This window comes from Ochotona princeps, chromosome 5 (genome assembly GCF_030435755.1).
Source record: "Ochotona princeps isolate mOchPri1 chromosome 5, mOchPri1.hap1, whole genome shotgun sequence".
NCBI classification, from domain to species: Eukaryota; Metazoa; Chordata; class Mammalia; order Lagomorpha; family Ochotonidae; genus Ochotona; species Ochotona princeps.
In genome coordinates, this window is record NC_080836.1 from 106,326,333 (window position 1) to 106,348,475 (window position 22,143).

Consider the following 22,143-nt stretch of genomic DNA (forward strand, 5'->3'; position numbering starts at 1 on the left):
ACAGGGAAAGGAAACACACAAAGTGAACCTGGAGCATCTTGTGGTGCCAGAGAGTAAGGAAACATCCAAAAAATGTGAAGAAATGAATGATGAGGTTGTCAAAAGGCCACAGGAGCTCTGAGAGTTCGCAGCCACCAACACTGAGGAAGCTGAATTGCAAAGTAGCTTAGTACAGCTCAAAGCATCAAGTAAATACGATGAGTTCATGATGATATCATCCAGTGATTGATTAAATAAATAAGTGGAAGAAACAGACAAATCTTTCCTACACAATTGCAAGTATTTTAAGTAGCTACATCAGGGCCAACTGCATCATTGCTTGGGAGATGAGACTCCAGATGGAAGATGTTTCTCCATTGCGCCTCCTCTTCCAAATAAGTAAATTAATCAATATATATTTGTAACCTTCCTCTTTGTGCAGGTGCAGCCCAGGTCCCGCTCCTAAGTGAACCTCCTAAGGCCAGGTAAAGAGGCCAGCATCGGCAGTGCTTAATCACGTGGACTTGGTCTTCCACCCTAGAACACGTGACCTCCAGCTAGCCAAGAGTATAACCTCAGATAAGCCCCAAACACCCAGTCAATGCTCCTGAAAACCAGCACAGCCACAGGCAGCCAAGAGAAAACAGCCTGAGGGACCATCACAGCGGAGAAATCCAAGAAGCAGAGCAGTGCGCAGTGCACCAGCAGATGGGATGAACGCAGGATCACCAGGTGTGACCCCGGGTGGCTCCTGGACGAGGCAGGATGGGAGAGAAGGCCTGCACGTGAACACCAGGACTCTCCCACATTAGACGTTAGGAGAGATGAGGACAGGACGTCCAGCCCTCCGTGTCACCTTCACAACTTCTCTGTAAACCTGAAGGTGCTCCCTGAAGCCAGAGCACAGGAAGGTGGGAAAGAAAGCTGATGCTCCGCCTGTGGCGCTGGAAACATGTTCGGCGCTGGTTCGAGTCCCGGATGCTCCGATTCTGATCTAGCCTGGGAAGGCAGCAGAGGATGGCCTAAAGCCTTGGTCCCCTGCACCCACATGGCAGATCTGGAAGAAGCTTCAGGCTCCTGGTTTTGAATCAGCTCAGCTCCAGTTGTTGGGACCTTTGGGGGTGTGAACCAGCAGGTGGGAGAGCTCTCTGTCTCTCCTGTTCTCTTTATAAAATCTTTCAAATAAATATATCTTCAAAAATAAACAGAGAGCATGTTTATAAAAGTGCAGCTCAACTTGCTTCCTCAGCCAGAGGTTCAAGGACAGTCACGGTTCTTGGTTTTCAAGTGAATCATTTGCCTCTTCTTTATGCCCATGGCCACAACACCAGCTGTGTCCCTTCTTTTCCCGATCCCCAAACCGGCCAGTACTCTAGGGGCCGGCCAAAACCTAGGGCAGGCAGCCCTGCCTCCAATCCGCAGGTGCGGGGAACTGGGCACTGCATGGAAACGTGCTTTCCTGGGGGGCAGTCTTCCTCCCAGGAATGCCCTCCCCCCACCTCAACATGGGGCATCCTTGCTTGGATCCCACGTCAGCCGCTGCTTCGGGCCAAGCCCTCCCACCACAGTCCCCCAAAGCCCAGCCCAAGTTCCCTGAAGCCTTCTGCAGTGGGAGCCAGCCCTGTGCCAGGGACCCTCAGAGCAGAGCCGCAAGCACCGACAGCCCCGCAGGCAGGCAGGAACAGGATGAAGCGTGAATCTGCCTGACTCAGGGCAAACAGAGAGGAAACACCGTATTTTAGATTCTGAATCTGAAAGCTGATTGGAAAAGCAGACATGTCCGTCTCGGTTATTTGAGAGCAGTGCTCCCTCACTGTGACTTGAATCGGTTCTAGAATATCAACCAGGTCTCGTATTTAGCTTCTGACAAACACGTGACCTTTGCAGGGCAGTTTTTGACCATCAGGTGTGTCTAACAGCAAAACCTCGGTGTCCTGGAATCACCCTGCAGGGTGCTGGGAGGCCTGGGGTGCTCTCTGCTCACCGCAACGGCAGCTCCTGCTGGTGGCATTGTGTCCGCCTGCCGTGCAAATGAGAAGGAAGATGGAACAGCGCCAGGTAAAAATTCAAAAACCTATTCTTTAAAAACAAATTCAGCTTTCAATGCCAAGGTTTTGTCAGGCAGGCAAGCAGAGCACAGAGAAAGATGAATGTCCCAGGAGAAGAAAATGAACATTGCAAAGGTGAGGTGGGAGTGAGGCAAGACAGGTCTTGACCGTGGCGCTGATGTTGAGAGAAGTTGCCTGCTCAGCCCCTGCCTGCTACGCGGAGAACCTCTTCCAGGCGCTGAGCCAAGGCTGCAGCGCCTGCCCATCCTGCAGCACAGCCAGCAGTGAGGCCAGCTGTCAACTGCCACAGTCCCAGCACAAGAGCACGGCAAACGTCTGTGACCATTGGGCAGAACCCATTTCCGGTGACCGTCCAAGACCGTCCAAGACCTTAGTCCCAGACAGCAGTGCCATTCGGGATGGATGCTGTGTTGGAAAACAAGGCCGACATGTGGAGAGGAAGGCCAAGGGCCCTACAGTCCGCGAGCACGTGTTCACTTTGACCAGCTGAGGTGCAACTTTGAGGGCTTTTCTCAGTGTTTCAAGCCAAATCACTCCTGGAAACAGCCATTGTTTCTCACACAACAGTTCCAAAATTCTGTCATCCACAAGGATTCTCACCGACACCTGGAATAAATATGTCTCCCAGGGGAGCGTGATTTATGTCTGGTTTACATCTGAACTCCCAGTGGTCACCAGCAAATGGCCTGGCTTTGTGTTGGAACTGGTGCTGCATTGAAATCCTTGGGCGCAGCTGCTCCAGTCCACGCGGCTGCACCAGGCCACGCAGCTGTATTGCCATGAGACCCACACTGCAGTCCCACAGCGCTGGCTGTTCAGAACAGAGACATTCACGCAGGGGCTGCATCAGCTCTGCGCAAATGTTGATCATTGAAATAATTGAAGCATATCTCCAACATGCAAGTTACTGAATTTAAAAGAAAACATGATTGAAATTGTTCTTTTACTAGCATCCCTTCTCAGTGTAGCCTGTGTTCCTTCTACTGATTTGGCATCATATTGCCGTCTATGGTTTACAACTCTGCCTTTAAAAAAAATTATTTATTTTTATTGGAAAGTCAGATATACAGAGAGGAGAGACAGAGAGAAGAATCTTCTGTCCGCTGATTCATTCCCCAAGTGATCACAATGGCTGGAACTGCGCCAATATGAAGCCAGGAGCCAGGAGCCTCCTCCAGGTCTCCCACACAGGTGCAGGGGCCCAAGGCTTTGGGTCGTCCTTGACTGCTTTCCCAGGCCACAAGCAGGCAGCAGGGTGGGAAGCAGGGCTGCCAGGATTAGAACTGGCCCCCAGATGGGATCCTGGCATGTGTAAGACAAAGACTGAGCTGGGCCCCAACTTTGCCATTAAAAAAATAAAAAGATTTATTTATTTACATTGGAAAAGCAGATTCCCAGAGAGAAGGAGAAACAGAGAGAAAGATCTTCTGTCTGCTGGTTCACTCCCCAAGTGGCCACCATGGCTAGAGCTGAGCCAATCTGAAGCCAGAAGCTTCTTCCAAGTCTGCCGTGTGGGTGCAGGGTCTCAGAGCTTTGGGCCATCCTCTGCTGTTTTCCTAGGTCACAGCAGGGAGCTGGATGGGAAGTGGAGCAGCTGGGACATGAAGCAGCGCCCATATGGGATCCCAGCACTTAAAAGGGGGGGGGGGGTAGCCAATTTTGTGCTGGGTCCACAGCTTTGCCTTAATTTGAACTCTCCCTACATGGATTTGCTTTGCAAAGTAAACACAGAATTCTGATCACACACAAATACAGACACACACACAGAGTACTCCTACTTTTCTTCTTGGAACCTGGAGTCTTCCTGTTTTTTATTCTCATGGTTTTGGTGGGGCTCAGGAGGCCGTAGGGAATGCTGTATTTCCCACTATGACAAGGGGAGGCGCACGCCGGTGCCCCGGTGGGGACTGGGTGGTATGGGGGCAGCAGCCACACAGCTCACATTCCGTTCACCCACAGGGGTGGCTGTGCTGGAGGGAGGCTCGGCGTCGGCAGGACTCTGTCGCCTTTCAAAAGAACCGTGACATCCCGAGTTCTGAGATGTTTAAACCTTATGACTTGAAGCGCCCCCAAAATCTCCACGATGTGGACGAATGTCTTTCTTTTTCATGTTCCCCACAACGTCGCCATGTTGGAACCCAGGCTCTAACAGAGTGAAGCTGGGGCAGGCCAGGCCAGGTTGGGTCTCAGCCATGGTCAGGGAGTCTCTGGGGCCCTGCCCTCCGGGAAGTCTCTCACACCAGCCTCTGTGGCTACTGGTGTTGGCGACAGCCTCTGCAGTGACTCAGCTCCCATGGCCTCCACACGCACTCAGCTCCTCCGCCCCACGCCACCATGGCCTCTCAGGTCCAGTGGCCTGGGCCACTCAGGCCAAAGGGAGCCAAGAGATCTTGGTGTCCTGCCCTTGGCAGTTGAAAAGATCAGCCCCTGGCCCCGATCCACGCAGCTTGAGCAAAAGCCAGTCACATCTGTCCCAGCCCGGGGCCCTGGCTTGCTCCACCTTCTCGCCTCCCCCAGGGGAGAGGTGTGTGCAGGGCCGTGGGGCCAAGGCAGCTCATGGCACTTCCTTCACATCAGCTCACCGCTTCGCATGGGGATCCGTCTCCCACTTAAATAGAAAGCAGAGAAAGTGATTCATACGTATAAAAACTTTATTTTTGATAATGTCTGCTCGGTAGCTTAGGGTGGGAAGGGTGGAGGATTAGGGGAAAGTGGGTGAGATTTTTGTTTCCAAATGTTCTTTTTCTTTTTCCTGTATCTGGAGGGAGAGGGGATAGAAGAGGAAAAGCCAACCCCATTAGTGCCCAGAGATGAGGAACGGCCACCCAGTGTCACCCCAGAGTTCCCGATGTAGAGCATGCTCCAAGGGTTGTGCTCAAGGGTTTTTGATAGTTCTGAAATGCTGTCAATCTCGCTGCTCCAAGGATGAGGAAATCCTTCCAAGCTGCACGGGCTGGCACAGTCCACCTTGGAGCCTCCATTCGCCACGTATTTGCTGTCGACACTTGGCTGGCATAGTTGACCAGTTTGTTGTACCTCCAATCCTCTGCTATGGTACCAGCTGTCCTCTGCAGGCCCCGGTGGCCTGTCATGTCCTCCATGTGCAACTGGGTAAGCCGTCCACTGCTCTGTCTCAGCCTCTGAGGAGGCCCAGTTCTGACACAGGCATTCCACAGTCAGACCTGCGGATTTCCTGCGGCTCTCCCCGTGGTTGGAGCTCTGAGCAGCAGTTCAGTTGGAAAGATTCCAGAAGAAGCCTTGTCTGAAGTGACCCCGGATCTGTCAGTGCTTGCCAGGATGGGGTCTGGCTCTGTCCATCACCACATCAGCGTATGCACACACTAGTAGTTGCAATTGCTGGGTCACTTCATCTCCAGCTCTGCCTCTTGCATAAACCAGTGGAGACTGCAGCCCTGTCCAACCATGCCCACCACACTCGGCCCCAACATTCACCAGCAGGAGTTACAGTCTAGTTGGAGCAACCCCCAATTACCCCTACCAAACCTGCCCCCAGCTCTGGCTCTTATGCTTGCCAGTATGTGCAGCAGACCGGTCTAGTCTCCCACATCCCATTCAGTTCTCTTACAAATCAGTGGGTGTTGAAGCCTAGCTCAACCCAATGGACTCCATTGTCCAGCTCACACTCATGCCTGTGGGTGACACCATCCTCAGCCCTGGTTCTCATGCTCACCAATGGGAATTACAGCCCACCAGAAAGGTGCCCACAGTTTCCCTACTGGACCTACTCCCTACTCAGGATCTTGCACTCTCCAGGTTGTTCTGCAGTCTACCTTGACAGGATATGCCTCCATTCCCAGCACTTGCCAGCTGATGCTGTGGCAAAGCCCAACGAGCCGGCACTTACTCTGGCTCATGCCTGTACCAGTGGGCACAGTCGGTTAGCCCAGCCTGGCTCTTACGCAGTTCACAGGCAGATATAGGTGTTGTATTCTGGTCTGACCCCGGTCCCAGTTCTCACTTACCAGTAGGGTGGGGGGTGGCAGTGGTCCAGCAGGAGTGTCCCCTGCAGCCCCTACCAAGTTCAGATCCCCTTGTGGGTCTCACATGAGCTGATGGGTACTGCGGGCCAGTCTGGCATGACCCACCTCACCTCAGCATGTGTTGGCGGGTGCTGCAGCCCAGCCCAGTCTGGCATGGCCCACCTCACCTCAGCATGTGTTGGCGGGTGCTGCAACCCGGCCCAGTCTGCCCAGTTCCAGCTCATGCTCGCGGATGCTGCAACCTAGTCGAGCACAGCCAGCCCCCAGTCCTGGGCCTAGTGTGTACTGGCTGCTATTGCGGCCCACCCTTGCCTGTCCTGCACCCTGTCCTGGCTCTTTGATTGGTCAGTGGATACTATGAACTGGTCCAGCCTGGCCTACACCCAGACCTGAGCCACACATATGCTGGCGGGAACCATAACCTGGCCGGTCTGGGCTGCTAGCTCTCTTGGTTCTTGCGCTCACCTGCAGGGACTGCGCCTTGACAACGGAGTTCCCCAAGTTCCTCTATCGGTCTCCTTCCAGTGACAGATCTCATGCATACCAGTAAGTCCTTGGCCCAGACTGACTTAGTCATCTCCTGTCCTGGCAGGAACAACGGCCTTCCCCAGCTGGTCCACATCCAGTCTGGTTCTTATTGCTGGGTGCTACAGTCTAGCCACGCCTGGTCCACATCCAGACATAATTCTAGCACAGTTCAGCAGGTTCTGAGACTTAGCCCAGCCAATCCTACACCCACCCTGATTCCTACGAGCACCAGTTGGTACTGGAATCTAGCCCAGTCTGGCACACCCCAGATCTAGTTCACACCCATGCCAAGGGACACTGCACCCCAGTTCTGATTCTCACTGTTCCCTCCCACCCACTGATTTCCCCTATATTTTAACAATGGTATAGTTCTTCATTAACCATTGTAAGTCCATCATTCTGCTATCTAAGTGTTTCCTGACACTGAGGGTATGGACAATGGCTGACAGTTCAGCATCCTATTGTCAAGATTTATTTAACAGTTTCATTGGGAGTCCATCTTTGGTTTGGAAGTAGAGATGCATACTGCATTGTATCTTCACAACTGGATAGTCTCTATTACACAGTTACTATATATTCCCTTAAATGAATAGCCATACAACAAAATCATAAATAGGAATAAAGTGAAAAGTTTACAATACCATGAAATTAAATAATGTGCTGCTGAATGACTAATGTGTCAATGAAGAAATGAAAAAGAAAGCAAAAAAACTTTCTTGAACAAAATGATGCTACTGTAGGACCTATGAGTCATTAAAGAATTTAATAATAGGAAAGAAACCATTTTGAAGAAATGAAAATTAAAACAAAAATATCAAAAACCATGCATTACAGCAGAAACAATATTGAAAGGGCTATTGGTCATAAATTTTGCATGAAGGTTGCTTCATATCAGAGAGAACATATGATAGTCATCCTTCTGGGATTGACTTACTTCACTGAGCAAAATGGTCTCTACTTGGGACCATTTGGTTGCAAATGGTAGAATTTCATTCTTTTTAACGGCTGAGTAGCATTCCATGGAGTTGATATACCATAGTTTCTTTACCCACTCCTGCTTGACAGGCACCTGGGCTGTATCCATGTCTGCTAGTATAGGTTGTGCTGCTGGGAATAAGGATTACAGATCCCCTTCTCATTTGCAGAGCTCATTTCCTTTGGATATATTCCCAGCAGCAGAATAACTGGGTCACACAGCAGGTTTATTTTCAGTTCTTTTAGCGCTCTCATAGTGACTTCCACAGTGGTTGCACTAGCCTACACTCCCGCCAGCAGTGAAGGAGGGTACCTTTCTCCTGACATCCACACCAGCAGGTGTTAGAGTTCTGAATGTAGGTCAGTCTCGCTGGAGTTAGGTGGAACCTCAATGTGGTTTTAATTTGCATTTGCCTGATATCTAGGGAGCCTGAGCAGTTTTTTCCTATGTCTGTTAGCCATTTGAATAATGTCTGTTCGTTTCCTTTCCCATTTCTTCACAGGGTTGTTTGCCTTGCTGTCGCTGAGTTTCTGAAGCTCTTTGAAAAACTTGGGCATTAGTCCCCTGTGGGTTGCATAGCGTGCAAAGCAACCAGTCGGTTGTATCTTCACTTTGTTGATTGTTTCCTTTGCTGTACAGAAGCTTCTTAGTTTCTGTAGTCCCATTTACCTACTTTGTCTTTGACTGCCTGTGCCTTTGGTGTCTTTTTCTTTTTTCTTAGATATATTTTTGTTCTGAATTCTAAATTAGGTGGTACAATTTCGTATAGGCTTGGATTCCCCCAAAAACTCCCACCCCCGACAGATTTTCCCCATTTTACTACAATGGTGTAGTCCTTCATAAGGAGTCATAATTCCATCAGTCCCTTGTTTAAGTGTGCCCCGACATTGTTGGCACAGACAGTGTCAGGCAGTCCGGCATCCCATTGTCTGCGCATGTCCAACAGTTTCAACGGGAATCCATCCGTCGTCTGAAAGCAGCGATGCATGTTTCATTGTTCCCCCACATCTGGATGTGGTAGCCTTTGGTGCCTCTGTCAAGAATTATTTCCATATTCTTATATCTTGGAGAGTACTTCCTGTGTTTTCCTCCAATAGTTTGATGGTTCCTGGGTGCAGATTTAGGTCCTTGAACCATTCAGAGCTGATTTTTGTCTACTGTGACAGGTGGGGGGGTCATGCTTCTCAATTGTGCAAGCTATTATCCAATTCTTCAAACAGGATTTGTTGAAGAGACCAGGCTGTTTCCCTCGACTGTTTTCAGTTTTCTTGTCAAAGATTGGTTGTTTAATCATGTGTGGGCTCCCTTCTGGTGTTTCTATTCTGTTCCACTGATCTTCTTCTCTGTTTCTGCACCAGTACCAGACTGTTTTGATAACCACTGCTCTGTAGTATGTCTTGAGGTCTGGAATTGTGATTCCTCCAGCTTGATTTTTATTCTTCAGGATAGCTTTGGCTATTCTTGGTCTCTTGGGTTTCCAGATGAAGTTTTGTATCTTGTATTTCTGAGAAGTATGTTGTTGGGATTATGTTTAGGATTGTGTTGAACCTGTATATTACTTTTGGTAATACAGACATTTTGATGATGTTGATCCTGCTGATCCAGGAACATGGTAAGTTTCTGTATCTTTTAATGTCTTCTACTTTTTTTAAAAAAAAAAATTAACACTTCTCATCATAGAGATCTTCGACATATTTGGTTAGATTAATTTCTAAGTGTTTAAAACACCTCTTCACTATTTTATAGGGGACTGTAGTTACTATTTGTTTCTCAACCACTCAATTTTCAAAGGCAGAACTGGAGAAACAAAATGTTCTACCATGAAAGTAGCAAGCATTGCTTGCGGTCACTGGGAGAACAGAGGACCCTGCCGAGGTTAAATCAAGCCAGCCTATGTCTCACAGCCTGTGGGGGTTTGACACACCATTTTGACAGCCTTCCTTTACATCCTCATGTCTGTTATTACATCATTTCATCCGAATGGCTGACTTCATCTTAGGATGTTGTTTGCAGACTTGGTGCCCTGTTTGGAATTGTCCAGAATGGCTGTGGGTGAGCCTGGCACTGCATGCCAGGGAAAATAACTCAAAGGCCATCACCCTGGGTAGGGAGCTGGCCTCCTTTGGAAGTTTCCAGAAGCCATCGCCAATCTATCAGAAACAACTCTTGAAATAGCTTCAAGTTCTGACACCCTAGATCCAGCTCCCACATTGCAGCCAGGTTGGGGGCAGGGTTGGTGCGACCTCTTCACGGAACCTTGGGGAGGCTATAAAGGACTCCTCCCCACCACCAGCTCTTCTCCTCTGCCTCGTGGGCCCCCCACCCTCTCCACCCCCTGGACACACACATGCTTCTATGGAGCATAGACCTCATATGTGGGTCCACACTGTCTTTTGGGGTTCAAACCCCAGCTCAGTTCCTCACTCAGGTTCCCCAGAGGTGTGAGTTCCAAGCTACAGTCTGCCCATTCCCAGTCTGGCAAGCATTCGGGGTGGGTGTTATGGGCACTCTGTGTGTGTGTGTGTGTGTGTGTGTGTGTGTGTGTGTGTGTGTAGTATGCGGCTTAGAGTGACTCCTCAGATGTGGGTCCACTCTGCCTTTTGGGGTTCAAACCCCAGCTCAGTTACTCACTCAGGTTCCCCAGAGTTGTGGGTTCCCAATCACAGTCTGCCCACTGCCAGCCAAGCAGCTCCCCTCACGTGCTCAGTAGGCTTGGCAAGCACTCGGGCTGGGTGTTATGGGCACCCACCCCGTGTGGCGTGGAGCGTAGAGCAGCCATGTAGCCCAACTGTGACTTCATGATGGGAACAACCACATCCATCCACAAGTCCTGCTCCAAAACTGTGCCTTCCTAAAGAGGCTTCATTTCACTTATTTGAAAAGCAGAGAGAGGGAGAGACACACACAAAAGAAGAGCAAGACAGCCAGAGATCTTCCATCTGCTGGTTCACTCTCCAAGTGGTTATAAAGGTCAGGACTGAACCAGAAGCCCAGAACTCCATCAGGGTCTCCCACATGCGTGTGGGGACCCACACACTTGGGCCATCTGCTGCTTTCCCAGGTGCCTTAGCAGGTCTCCAACCAACACTCCAGTATGGGACGCCAATACCGCAGGCACCGGTTTAATGCTCTGGGCCACAGTGCCAGCCCTCAAGCGCCACATTCTTCAGCCCCAACAGTGAAGATGGCTTGCTAAGCACAGCCCCTTCCCCAAGCACTTTGGTGGGAACAAATCAAATAATCACCAATGAGCTGAATGCAATTACTGTGTGAGTAGGTGCAGGGTTTGTAATATCTCATCAGAGTTTTGTTTTTAAAAAGTCCCAACAGCTCCATGTATAAACAAAGCCGCGGCGTGGTGTTCTGTTTAAATGGATTCGGTAGATATTATTTTTCTCCCTGTGGACATCAGCCAAGGGGGCCGCTGAGTTTCCTATGATTTTTCCATTGCCTTTCCTTTGAAAAAAAGCTGATTGCAAAACTCAAGTTGCAGCCTGATTTCTTTTTTTCCATTCTAGGTAGTTGGCTGCCAAGTGGAGAAGGGAATGAGTGTAGCAGATCCCTGGAGGCCCGTGCTCGGGGGCGGGGGAGGAGCTGCAGGGACCCTCCACCCTCCATCTTCAGGGTGCGTTTTCAGAAGCATGGCAGCAGCAGGCCTGTGCCACTTCCCTGGGCAGCAGCCCTCTCACCTGACCTAATTCAGCGCCAGGCCTCATTTCAGGGAGCCCATGGATTCAACGCCGCCATAGTGCGCGGATCTTACAGAAGCACACCGCAGTGGCTTGTGGGCTGTCTGGCTTAGCTCCAAGTCAGTGAAAACTGGTTTCCAGAGGAGGCCAGCGGGGTTGCTGTCTGTCACAAGCCCAGCAACTCAGCCCCAGCACGATCCCCAACACAGTGCCTGTGATGCTTAAATGTAGATGCTTAAATGCAAGCGGGAAAGGGTAGGCTTGGCCAAGACCTGGCCCTGGGCAGCTACTCCAGGGGCAGCGGGAAGGCCCATGGGGGTAAAGGACTGACTGGTGCTGCTGTCTGCTTGGAGGCAGGAGACACTGGGCTGTGTGTGCTGCAGGTGGGGCTCACAGGCAAGAAAAATACTGACACCACAAAGAGAGACTGACAAGGTCAAAGGTCTTTGACGAAAGAGAGGACACTTAGAGCACAGATCGAGTGATGGGGTCTGTGGTGTCTGCAGGGACCCCAGGCCAGGGTAAAGGGAAGAGGAACAGCACTGTGGGTTAGGAGTGTTGGGGGGGGAACGGCCCTTCAAGGTGGTCCTTCAGGGCCAAAGCAGGGTCTACACAGGACTGACCATCCATCCACAGGTCTGTTGAGACAGAAGGAAGAAGGAAGGGCACGTTGTGCCTGACGTCGCTGCTGCCCCTGGCCATCCGTGCCCCCCATGGTCCCATGTGCAATGTACGTGGTCTTTTATAAAGTACCTCATGACATGGAGGAGCTTCAGCTCTGACACTGGAGAGAAAGAGAGAGAGAGAGAGAGAGCGCCTGGCAAGTGTTTCTACAGTCTCTCACCACATCACCCCCACCCTCTGGTGGAGGAGAAACAAAAGGAGTAAGCCAAAACTAACCACTCAGAATACGAGAGGGATGGAGAGAGCTTTCTGACCAGGGCTTTTTGACAATGTCTGGGCACTTCTGGGATAAGCGGAGAGTTGACAGCGAGGGTTGCATGCGTGGGAGCGGATAGGAGCCAGGGTAAGCTCATCAAAGACCACCCCCTCGCCCTGTGTCCCACTGAATTCCCCCATGAGTCATCGGGGCAGGGCATGGTTCCAGTAACCCCAGCATGAGCCATGAGAATCAGCCCCCGTCTGCATCTGTAGGAATTTCCGTGGTCACCCACACTGCCGCAGGCTTGCGATGGGAAATCGGCCTGACAGCCCCCAGCCCACAGAGGGTGGCAAGTCCTTGCTCCTTCTGGGCATGCGCATCCTGCACCCTCCTGGCTGCAAAGACACCCCCCCCCCCCAGCTTTTCACAACCCAATCTAGGTCACCGTGGTCCTCGTTTCCTGTCGATTTGATCGATTTGATCGCCTAGCTCCCACCGCAGGCAGAACAGGACTCTGCTCATGCTAAACACGCAAAAGCCTCCTCCCAGCTGCACCCTGAGCCCGGTCACACCCACATGGCCAGCCCCAGCAGGTGGGCGGCAAGCACCCCTGGAGGCTGCAGCTCTGAAGGCCTCCAGCCGCTTCCGGAGGTCCATGCGACCCCTCAGTTCCGGAACCAAGTGGGGTGGGGTTCCTGGCAAAGTGCGTTGGTAGTACATCCGTTCATTGCTTTTTCGAGCAATGGGTCAAGGCGTGGAGTGGGACTCAGAGCCAGGGGCTGCTGGTTGCCACAGACCCTGCCCCATTGGCCCCTTTGTTTGAATTCTGGCCATTTTCCTTCTCTGGAGGATCCCTTCTTGGTCTCAACAGGGGCCTTACCGCAACACACTACGGTTTATACCCAGTCAGTGCATAGTAAAGAGATGTGTGAGTGCTCAAATTTCAAGATATTTTGCATCTAAGTAAATGCATCCTAGTTTCCTTTTTCCACAAACTTTTTGAAGCACCCTAGCATTTTGTGCATGAAAAAGTCCCCTATGTTAATACTGATCTTGTTTCTCTTTCTTGCAAAGCAGAAAGCAGTGGCTAAAACTGATCTTCTCGTGGGTTGAAATAATTTCCAGGTTTCTAAATCCTCACGCAAGTAGAGTTCTTTCTACATGGGAAAGCAGAGTTTTCAGAGAAAGACCATTCTCCATGTATGCATGAAAGCCAGAGCACCAAGTGAGCTCAGAGCACATTGACCTCCAGACACCACGCATCCGGCATTGTGGGGACAGAGCCGAGAGGTGCCCACCGGCTGGCAGAGAACTCAGAGGCTATTGGGAAGAGTGGGCAGAGGTTGGGCATCAACATTTGGCACAAGAACAGATGGGTCCAATCAGTGATGAAGCCCAGAAAGGCAGGACAAGGAGGGGCTCCTTGGCAAGCGAATTCTAGAAATCTAAAGAAAATGATCTACATGTGCTAATGCCATGCGGTCAGAACCGTCATGAAGTTCTTGTCACTTTGAAGCAACTTGAGACAAAGAACCACAGCTGGGCACAAAGGGGCATGCACAGGGGTCCTGCCGAAACCACAGCCCCTCCTGTGCCACAGCTCCGTGTGACACGCCACATGCATCTGACTCACCGGGAGCCTCCACGGAGCTGGAAAGACAGCATGCTGGCAGCATTTTCGTCTTGTTCCCCAAGTGTGTGATCCGACAGTACTGTAGTCCCAGGGGGACCACAGCCCAACCAGCCATGGGGCCACTTCCTGGCGGTTGGGTTTCTCAAAGACAGGCGGGTTTGGGGGTGATCCCAGGAAAGCCATTTCCAAGTTCTCTGACCTCAATTTGGAAATCACTCATCTCAAAGACAAAAGAAACCACACACAGGGTGTGGGATTGCGGGATTTAGAAACCCAACGACTTTCTAAACGCTGCCAAGCTTGCCAGAGCTCCAGCCCCCCGGGGCAGGACGGACTGACTCAGGGAGTGGGCACACTCTGTGCCAGGCTCCTCCCAGGCATGGTGCAAATGAACGAAACTCCACAGAATCCACCCAAGTGGAGGCTGCAATGTGGGTATTCTGGCTCCCTGCAAGGCAAGGGACACCCAGCAACCACACTGAGTTACCTCCCATCTCAGCATGGGAATTCCAGAGACAACAATGTTTTCTTCTTCTTCTTCTTCTTTTTCTATAGGGAAGATAGATTTACACAGAGAGAAGAGAAATAGAGAGAGAGAGATTCTTCCATTCACTACTTCACTGCCCAAATGGCAGGAGCTGAGCCGATCCAAAGCCAGGAGTTCCTTCCAGGTCTCCCACATGGGTACAAGGCCAAGGCCTTGGGTCATTTTCTGCTCTCCCAGACACATTAGCAGGGAGCTGGGTTGGAAGCAGAGCAGCTGGGACTGCAACCAGCACCCATGTCGAATGCCAGCAGTGCAGGTACAGAGTGGAGGCTCAACCTACTTGCTCCCAGCACCAGCCACTTAGTTTCATTCATTTTTTAAGATGTGGGGTTTATTTAGAGCATAAAGGTACGGAGGGAGACTCACAGAGCAGGGGAGATCTTTCATCTTTCAGTTCACTCTGCAGATGTCCAGGTAGATCCAGGAGCCAGGAGTTCTGAGTCTTCCACACGGGTGAGAGAGGGACTAAGCACGCAGGCCACCTCCTGCTGCTTTGTTAGGTGCATCAGCAGGAAGCCGGATCAGAAGCGGGGTAGCCGGGACTGGGACTGGGACTGGGGCTCATATTGGGTTTGACATGTTGTGCCACAATGCTGCCCCACCCTTTTTTTTTTTGCTAATAAATTCCTGATACTCCAGATTCTACTAATATGCTCAAGTGTTTGTAGGAGGTTGGAGGAAGAGATGAAGGAAGAAAGAAGGGATGGAGGGAGGGATTGTGTCAGTTCATCACAGGCATCAATGGAAATCCCAAGGGAGGGATCCCAGTGAGGGGAGCCCTCTCTGCTCCATCAGAAAGCTGCGGTCAACCCCACACCATCACCGCCAGAGACGGGGTCTACCTGGAGCACCTGGCATGGGGAAGGACCTCTGCCGGTGGCCATGTCTTTCCATTTTCAGCCCAAAGCCATCCCCACCCATCAGGGGCCAGGTCCCAAAAGGGAGAGCCCTTCTACCCACCTGCATGGTCACAGTCCAGGTCAGGATAAGCTCACAGTCACCACCCACGTCCCCCGTGTCCACTCAAGCGGACATGCTCCTGTAGAAAATCTCACGTGGTCCACTAGTGCTCAATGCTGTACCGGGAAATTCCAGAGCCCTTGGCAGCCAGTGCAGGCAGGTGCTCACATGTCCACCACCTGCCCTTGCACATCCCGTACGCACTGTTGACAACTTTATTACAGCCAAGCTTTCGTTCTTAGGCTGTAGTAACGCTTGATATTTGCATGCCTGAACTGAAATCATGCTGCATTCATAAGCCCCCGTGGCCTGCTTGTCCTGGTTCTGCCTCTCTGCAGGACTACAGCAACGGAGAGTTCTGAAGCACAAACCAGATCCTGCTGGGATCCACTTAGCGCATCCCACTGGAGCACAGCCCCATTCAACAGACGTCACAGTGTCTTAAAAGGGAGCAAGGCACCCTTCACCGTCTTCCCTGTACCCCAATTTAACCTCCTCATGGGCACCACACCCCCACCATTCCCACCAGTTGGATGTTCCACAGGTAGAACTGTGCACAGCTCCATCTCTTTGGTTCCTGCTGGTCTGTGCTGCTGCCTCAGTCAGCCTCTTGGCTGAAGAGATACCTGATTTCCCAGGCCAGGCTCCCCGGAAGCCTGTCTGCATGCCACTGATGACCTCTGAGCTCACATTCACAACGGAACCTGTCCCCTAAGCTGCAGCCTTTCGCCTCTGCTCCCAGCTTCACTTCTGGGCCCAAGCGCCATCATCACTGAAGCCTGCGCTCTGCCTTCCGTGCCTGTGCAACCCCATCTGGCCTGACCTCAGACTCCGCCCGCGGCCTGAATACCATAGCCCCTAGCCCTGGCCGCAACTTCCTCTGAGCTCCAGACAAAACCTCTCTCTCCACAAATCTCACAGCACCACAGAGCCCTCTCGTCTGCTCTGGGCAGGTGTCCAGTTGGCTTCAAGATCCATGTGCCTCAGGCTGAGCACATCCTCCACCCTCTCTTCCCAGACTTGGCCGCCTCCACACTGCGGTGCCTTCTGCGTACACGGGGTCATCACTTAGCCCCCGTGTTCAACATTGAAATATCAAGCAAAGACCTCTGAGCCTTCTCTCCACAGGCAGTCTGTTGTCACTTTTCTGGGTTTCTTCAACCCAGCACATTGTCTCTTCCATCCCCATCACTGTCTGTGCTGGGAAACTTGAGTCGCTGCTGATCCCCGTACAGCCGTTCGCTTATCCATCCAGTCTGCCTGTTGCACCTGCTCAAGTGGACATCAGCTTCTTGCTAATGCACACCCTGACAGGTGGCAGGTGTTGGCTCAGCAACTCACCTCTCTTCACTGGTGCCTGAACTTTCCCTGCAGCAAAGCTTCTGGGCTTTCAATGTTGCTGCTCGTTAGCTTTTACAGATCAGTCTCAGATTCACGGCAAAACTGAGCAGCAGGTTCAGAGCTCTCGCACGGTTGCCTTGCTCCACACACACCCAAGTGGCCTGTTAGCTACACACCGTCGATGGATCACAGCACACAGTGCAGGTGAGGCCGCACTCTGTGGGTGTGTACAACGGGCTCCCATCACTGTGACACTGTACGGCAGAGTGTTGCTGCCCTCAGCGTTCTCTGTGCTCTACCTGCCCGACCCAGCCTCCTCCCAAGGCCTCGCAACAACCCTGGTGCTGTTATCGTCACTGTGCTTCTCCTTTTGAGAAGCAGAATGTCCACCAGTGTTCCTGCCACGGAATGCCATGTGCTTGAACTCACATCATGCAGCCTTTTCAGACCAGCCACCCCCACTTTGCCGCGTGCACTCAGGTCCCCTCTGCGTCTCTCCATGGTTCCCAAGGGCGTTTCCTTAAGCCGCTGGATTGTATCCCACTCTGGATGGGCCACAGCTTCCTTATCCATTCACTTAGGACAGGTTGGTATGAGCCCAACTTTTGGACATGATGAAAAAAATTTTACATACTTGCAGGCAGATGTGTGTGTGTGTGTGTGTGTGTGTGTGTGTGTGTATTTGAGTTTTCAGCTTCTCTGAGTACATGCCAAGCATCATGCCTGCTGCACTATATGGGAAGAGTGAGTTCACATTTTTTAAGATTTATTTATTTTTATCTGAGGAGTAGATTTCAGAGAGAAAAGACACAGAGAGATCTTCCATCTGTTTATTCAGTCCCCCAAATGGCTGCACCAGCCAGAGCTGAGCAGATCTGAAGCCAGGAGTCAGGAGCTTCTTCCAGCTCTCCCATGCTGACGTAGGCTCCCAAGCACTTGAGCCATCCTCTACTGCCTGTAAAGGACAGACGTGGAGCAGTTAGAACTCAAAACGGAGCTCACATGGGATGCCAACCCTGCTGATGGAGGATTAGTGTGGAATACCACTGTGCCCCCGAGTAGCTTGGAAATGTAGTTCCCAGGTCTGCATCTTTTGCATTTTCAGCATCGTTCTGTGAGAGTTCCGGTTGCTCCGCATATTCAGCAGAGAAATGGATGCAAACACAGAACGAGACATTGCAGATGCCCCCACAGGCAGATGAGAGAGATTCTGCTGAATTGCAGAACAACTAGGAGTGGGCTGCACAAGCATGGAGCTCCCAGGAGTCATCTCTCCAGAGCAACCCCACAGGGACCCCCACCAGCTGCCCGGAGGGACTGGCAGGCAGGTCAGAGAGCGGAAGTGAGCTTCCCAGATGGTGCAGAAGAAAAATATGTTGGTATCTGGAACAAAGGTTCAACCCACTGAGGGTGCAGAGAACCCTGGCACTTCCCAGGGCCCAAGTGAAACTCCAGGCACAGCGGGAAAGAAAGCCTGTATCCATGGAGGAAGTCGAGAGAGATGCCTAGGCCCCTGAGATGTCCTGTGCATCTAACGGAAAGAAGACAGGTTGGCTGCCCAGGGGAGGAGGACCAATGAGGAGGACTCACCCTTTGGCACCGAGCACAGAGATGCTGCCTGGGACTGAGCTGCACCAGGATGACAGAGAGCTTTCTGGGATCTCCTTCACTGAGCCCGAAAGCACCAAGCTAAGGCAGTGGCAAGCCAAAGTGGGAAGGACCAGTAAGCACAGTCCAGCTGAGGGGCAGCTTGGCAGAAAGGTGATACATCTTCCCCTCCCCAGGGAGGTGATGCAGGAAGGTACCCGTGGCAACAGAGCAGCCCACTGGCACTACAACTCCTGAGAAGACTGCCCAGCAGCCCACCCCAACAGTCCCTCTCCAGGCAGAAGCCCAGCTGAACTCAGGCTGCTTCAGTCTACCCACAATGTCTGACATCTCACCAAAAATGCTGAGACACAGGAGAAAAGGGAGATCAAACAGTCCGCCACACGGAGACCAGACCAGAAGCAGACTCAGCGACAGCCCAGACGGTAAATCCCTCCGATGGAGAATCTGAAGGGTGTGACTCCCAATCCAGCACAGAAGGGGGTTCACAAGGCCAAGCAGATGAACAAGTCCAGCCCGGAGGTTGAATCAAACGGGCAGTCCACACGTTAAAGGAGACCCAAAGAAAGCCTTGAGCAGACTCACACTAACCCAGCGCCCCCAGGGAGTCTGAGCTGAAGTAGACAACACCAAACGAAAGCATAAAAGTTGAAAACAAAGCATAGAAAAATACAGAGCGGAGGATCCAGTGGCTACAACACTGAGTGTCATAACACTCAGGCAATGGGCACCTAGGCGGGCAGCCGAGACGCGCAGCGCAGCCCCTGGGCGTGACTCCGGGCTCTGCTTTCTGAGCCCTCTTGGTGGTCCTGACCCCGGAACACAGCAGTGCCCGTTCCATGGGAGACCTAGATTGGGTTCAGGGTAAGCATTCACGCGCATGCTCTCCCCCTCCCAAATAAATCATGAAAATAGTTCAAAGTCTAAACTAATTGTGGCTGGTGTTCCAGGAAGGGAAGAAAGAGTGCAAATCAGAAGAAACATCTGAAGAGATATGGGTCAAAATGTAATAAAACAGTGAAAGAAGTAAGACTGTAAATCCAAGTAACTCAAAGAATTCTAAGACAAAATAAACATTTTGTTTGAGGGACTGGTATGAGAAATCCTAACACACTATATTTGAACTGCTTAAAAATACAGTTAAAAATCTTAAGCCAGCATTTTGGCACAGTGGACTAAGCCACCACCTGCCATCCCATATGGGTGGCAGTTTGAGTCTGAGCTGCTGGACTTCTAGTCCAGCTCCCTGACAAGACATCCCGGGAAAGCAGAGGAGGCTGGCCCAAGGACTTGGATCCTTAAACCCGCGTGGGAGACCTGTATGACTTCCTGGGCTTCTGGCTTCAGGCACTTGGGAAGGAAACCCACAGGTGAGAGGTCTTTCGCGCTCTCTCTGTCCCAGCTGGTCACTGGTTCCCACATCGCTGCAAAGCTCCACATGCCTGAGGATGTTACGTTCGCCCCGACTCTCCTGTGCATCCGTGGAGTAAACACTTGGACTCCCGGACATGCATGTATGTAAGTCCTGTTGCCAAGCAGAGTGAGTCAGCTGACCTGGGCCCCCAGGAACAGGCAAGGCAAGTGCAAACTAGGGCTCCTGGAAGGTGAGCCAAGCAGGAGCCGGCCAGATGCAGTCCATTTCAGACTGTGGAAACAGCGTGGAACACTGTGGCAGCGGCGATCAGGGCATCCTGAAACTGGCTTTTAAACATGCGGTGAGATGAGAATGGATAAGAAAGATCTGCTCTTCAAGCCATCACAGAGCCTTTCTACACTGAGAAACAGGAGGCTCGGACTGTCACAGCTGTCTGCCTTCACTTCCATGCGACACCCTGAGGTCACGTTGGCGATTAAACACAAGAACTCAAGGGCCCAGCCAGCTGCAAATGTCCAGTGGCTTACTCCTCTCTCGTGTACTCCATGTCTGCTCAGGGTTGCCTGGGACTAAGTTGATGTCCATCTTTGTCCATCTCAGCAAAGCCCAGGGCAGCTCCCCTCCACCACCCCCACCTAGCCTCCCGCACTTCCCACAGCTCCCCATTCAGCTCCTTGACGCCCCTGGGATGCAGGCCAGCTCTGAGCTTGGGAGCTGGCCCAACTTGTGCAGACCAGAGCACCACGTGCTTTCCCTGGGGTGCAGCCAGAGGGAGCTTGTCCACCCATGTCTGCTGCGAATTAGCCTTTCCTGTGCATAAGGCTGAGGCATGGAAGCTTAGCACGGGGGATTGAGTGACCCTTTCCAAAGTTTATAACAGTATTTCCAAGCCTTCTTTATTTACAGAGACAATTGTCAAAGGGACCCGGTACTGTGTCGTCTGCTTTCACTTGCAAGAAGAGTCAGCCGACCACTCTGTAAAGAGTAAAGATTCGGGGCTTCTTGAATTGGGATCCTGTGTGTTTCTCTTCTCCTTCCGAATTTTCACATTTTTTAAAGAAAAAAATTCCTAACCTGTGGATTCTACAAAAACAGTTGTAGTCCCCAGGTTGTAATTGGTGACCCCTATTTTATTTTATTTTTGTTTTGTTTTCTGATTGACCCTAGAAACACAAGAACAGGCAGACACAGAGAGTTCCTGTGCCCGGGGCTGTCCTCCACATGGCTGCGACAGCCAGGACTGAGCCATACCAGAACCAGCAGCTGGAAACTCAACCAGGGTCTCCCCAACGGGGCTCAGTGACCCAGCTACTTGAGCCATCACCACTGCCTCCCCGGGGTCTGCGTTAGCAGGAGGCTGGCATCAGGAAGTAGGGTTGGGTATCAAATGCAGGCCCCTCAGTGTGGGGAGTACCATCTTGCCAGCGTCCCACTGTGGGACGAAGGCTCCCAACCCAGATCCCAGATTTCTGGTTGCCCTGTATTCAACAGTTTGGCTGTAAGAAAGACTAAACACTTAAATCCTCTTCTTCCTAGAGTTACATTCAAAGGAAGTCTTGTTTTAGGCTTTTAGGAAACCAGAGACTGGATTTGCCGAGAAGACACAGTTTGTGGAAATAGTATATACTGCGAAACACATTGTATGGGTTTACACACACGCACACTTTGTCACACACACGGTGTCTGTTATTCAAGACGTTGAAATACATAAAAATGTCTGCACTTCTGCAGCTGGTTTCCATGGGAACCATGAGGAAACAAAGCGTGTACCCTGAGCAGGCCCCAGGGTTCCTGGCCGCTGCACCATTTGGGAGCTGCCTTCAAGGCCTCTGCTTTCGCTGATGAATTCCTGGCTGCTCTCTCCTCCCAGTCACCTTTTCTCTCCCCGACCCTCCTTCTCCCCGACTCCTCCTGAGCAGCATGAGCCTCCTCCATTTCCTCACCAAGTCCCCCACTCCTTGCCCCCTCCCTCTTGCCCTCTCGCCTTCGTCCTCCACCCCCTCGTCTCTCTGCCCCTCATCCCTGACCACCTAGTCCTCCACCCCCTCATCCCTTGTCCCTCTCCCCCTCGTCCCTGGCCCCCTCATCCCTGTCTTCACAAAAAGCCAAGGGCCTGTGGGACGAACATCTGCCTCCCATCTGCACACACTGTGGCCTGGGCTCAGCCGCCCAGCGTCCGGCTCCCAGGAGTGACTCATCTGGCTCTGTTTACTCAGCACGTCTCCTTTTTTAGAAGAACAGTTTCCCTTCCAGAGTCGGCCGTCTGCCACTAAGTGGAGGATTTTCTCCATCTTCACTTTGTGAGAGGCGGGCAGGGAGGGGGTTGCCTTTGATAAGACGTTTAAAGGGATTCTATCAAATTTACAGCTGGGAAAACCCAAGAATTGATGGCAATGAGAGTAGGGAGAATGCAGGGAGGAAATGCACAGTACAGCACGAAGACAGAATACCTGGTGTTTCAGAAGAGGAGTGAGTAACACTCCTGTTAACGCGCTGGATTCTCACAGTGCGCTGCCGAGCAGCCGTCTGCCTTGCCCCAGAGCTGGTCCCCCAG

The 22,143-nt window shown here is 51.7% G+C and overlaps 1 protein-coding gene across 1 annotated transcript in view; it reads left to right on the top strand.

Moving 5' to 3' along the window:
• Positions 1–15,885, top strand: part of COPS8 (COP9 signalosome subunit 8) — a 124,760-nt gene extending 108,875 nt beyond the window's left edge. Inside the window, exon 9 of the mRNA XM_004597405.2 lies at positions 15,872–15,885. The gene's annotated coding sequence lies outside the window, so the exon portion shown is untranslated. The remainder of the gene's footprint in view (positions 1–15,871) is intronic.
• The last annotated feature ends 6,258 nt before the right edge of the window (positions 15,886–22,143 follow it).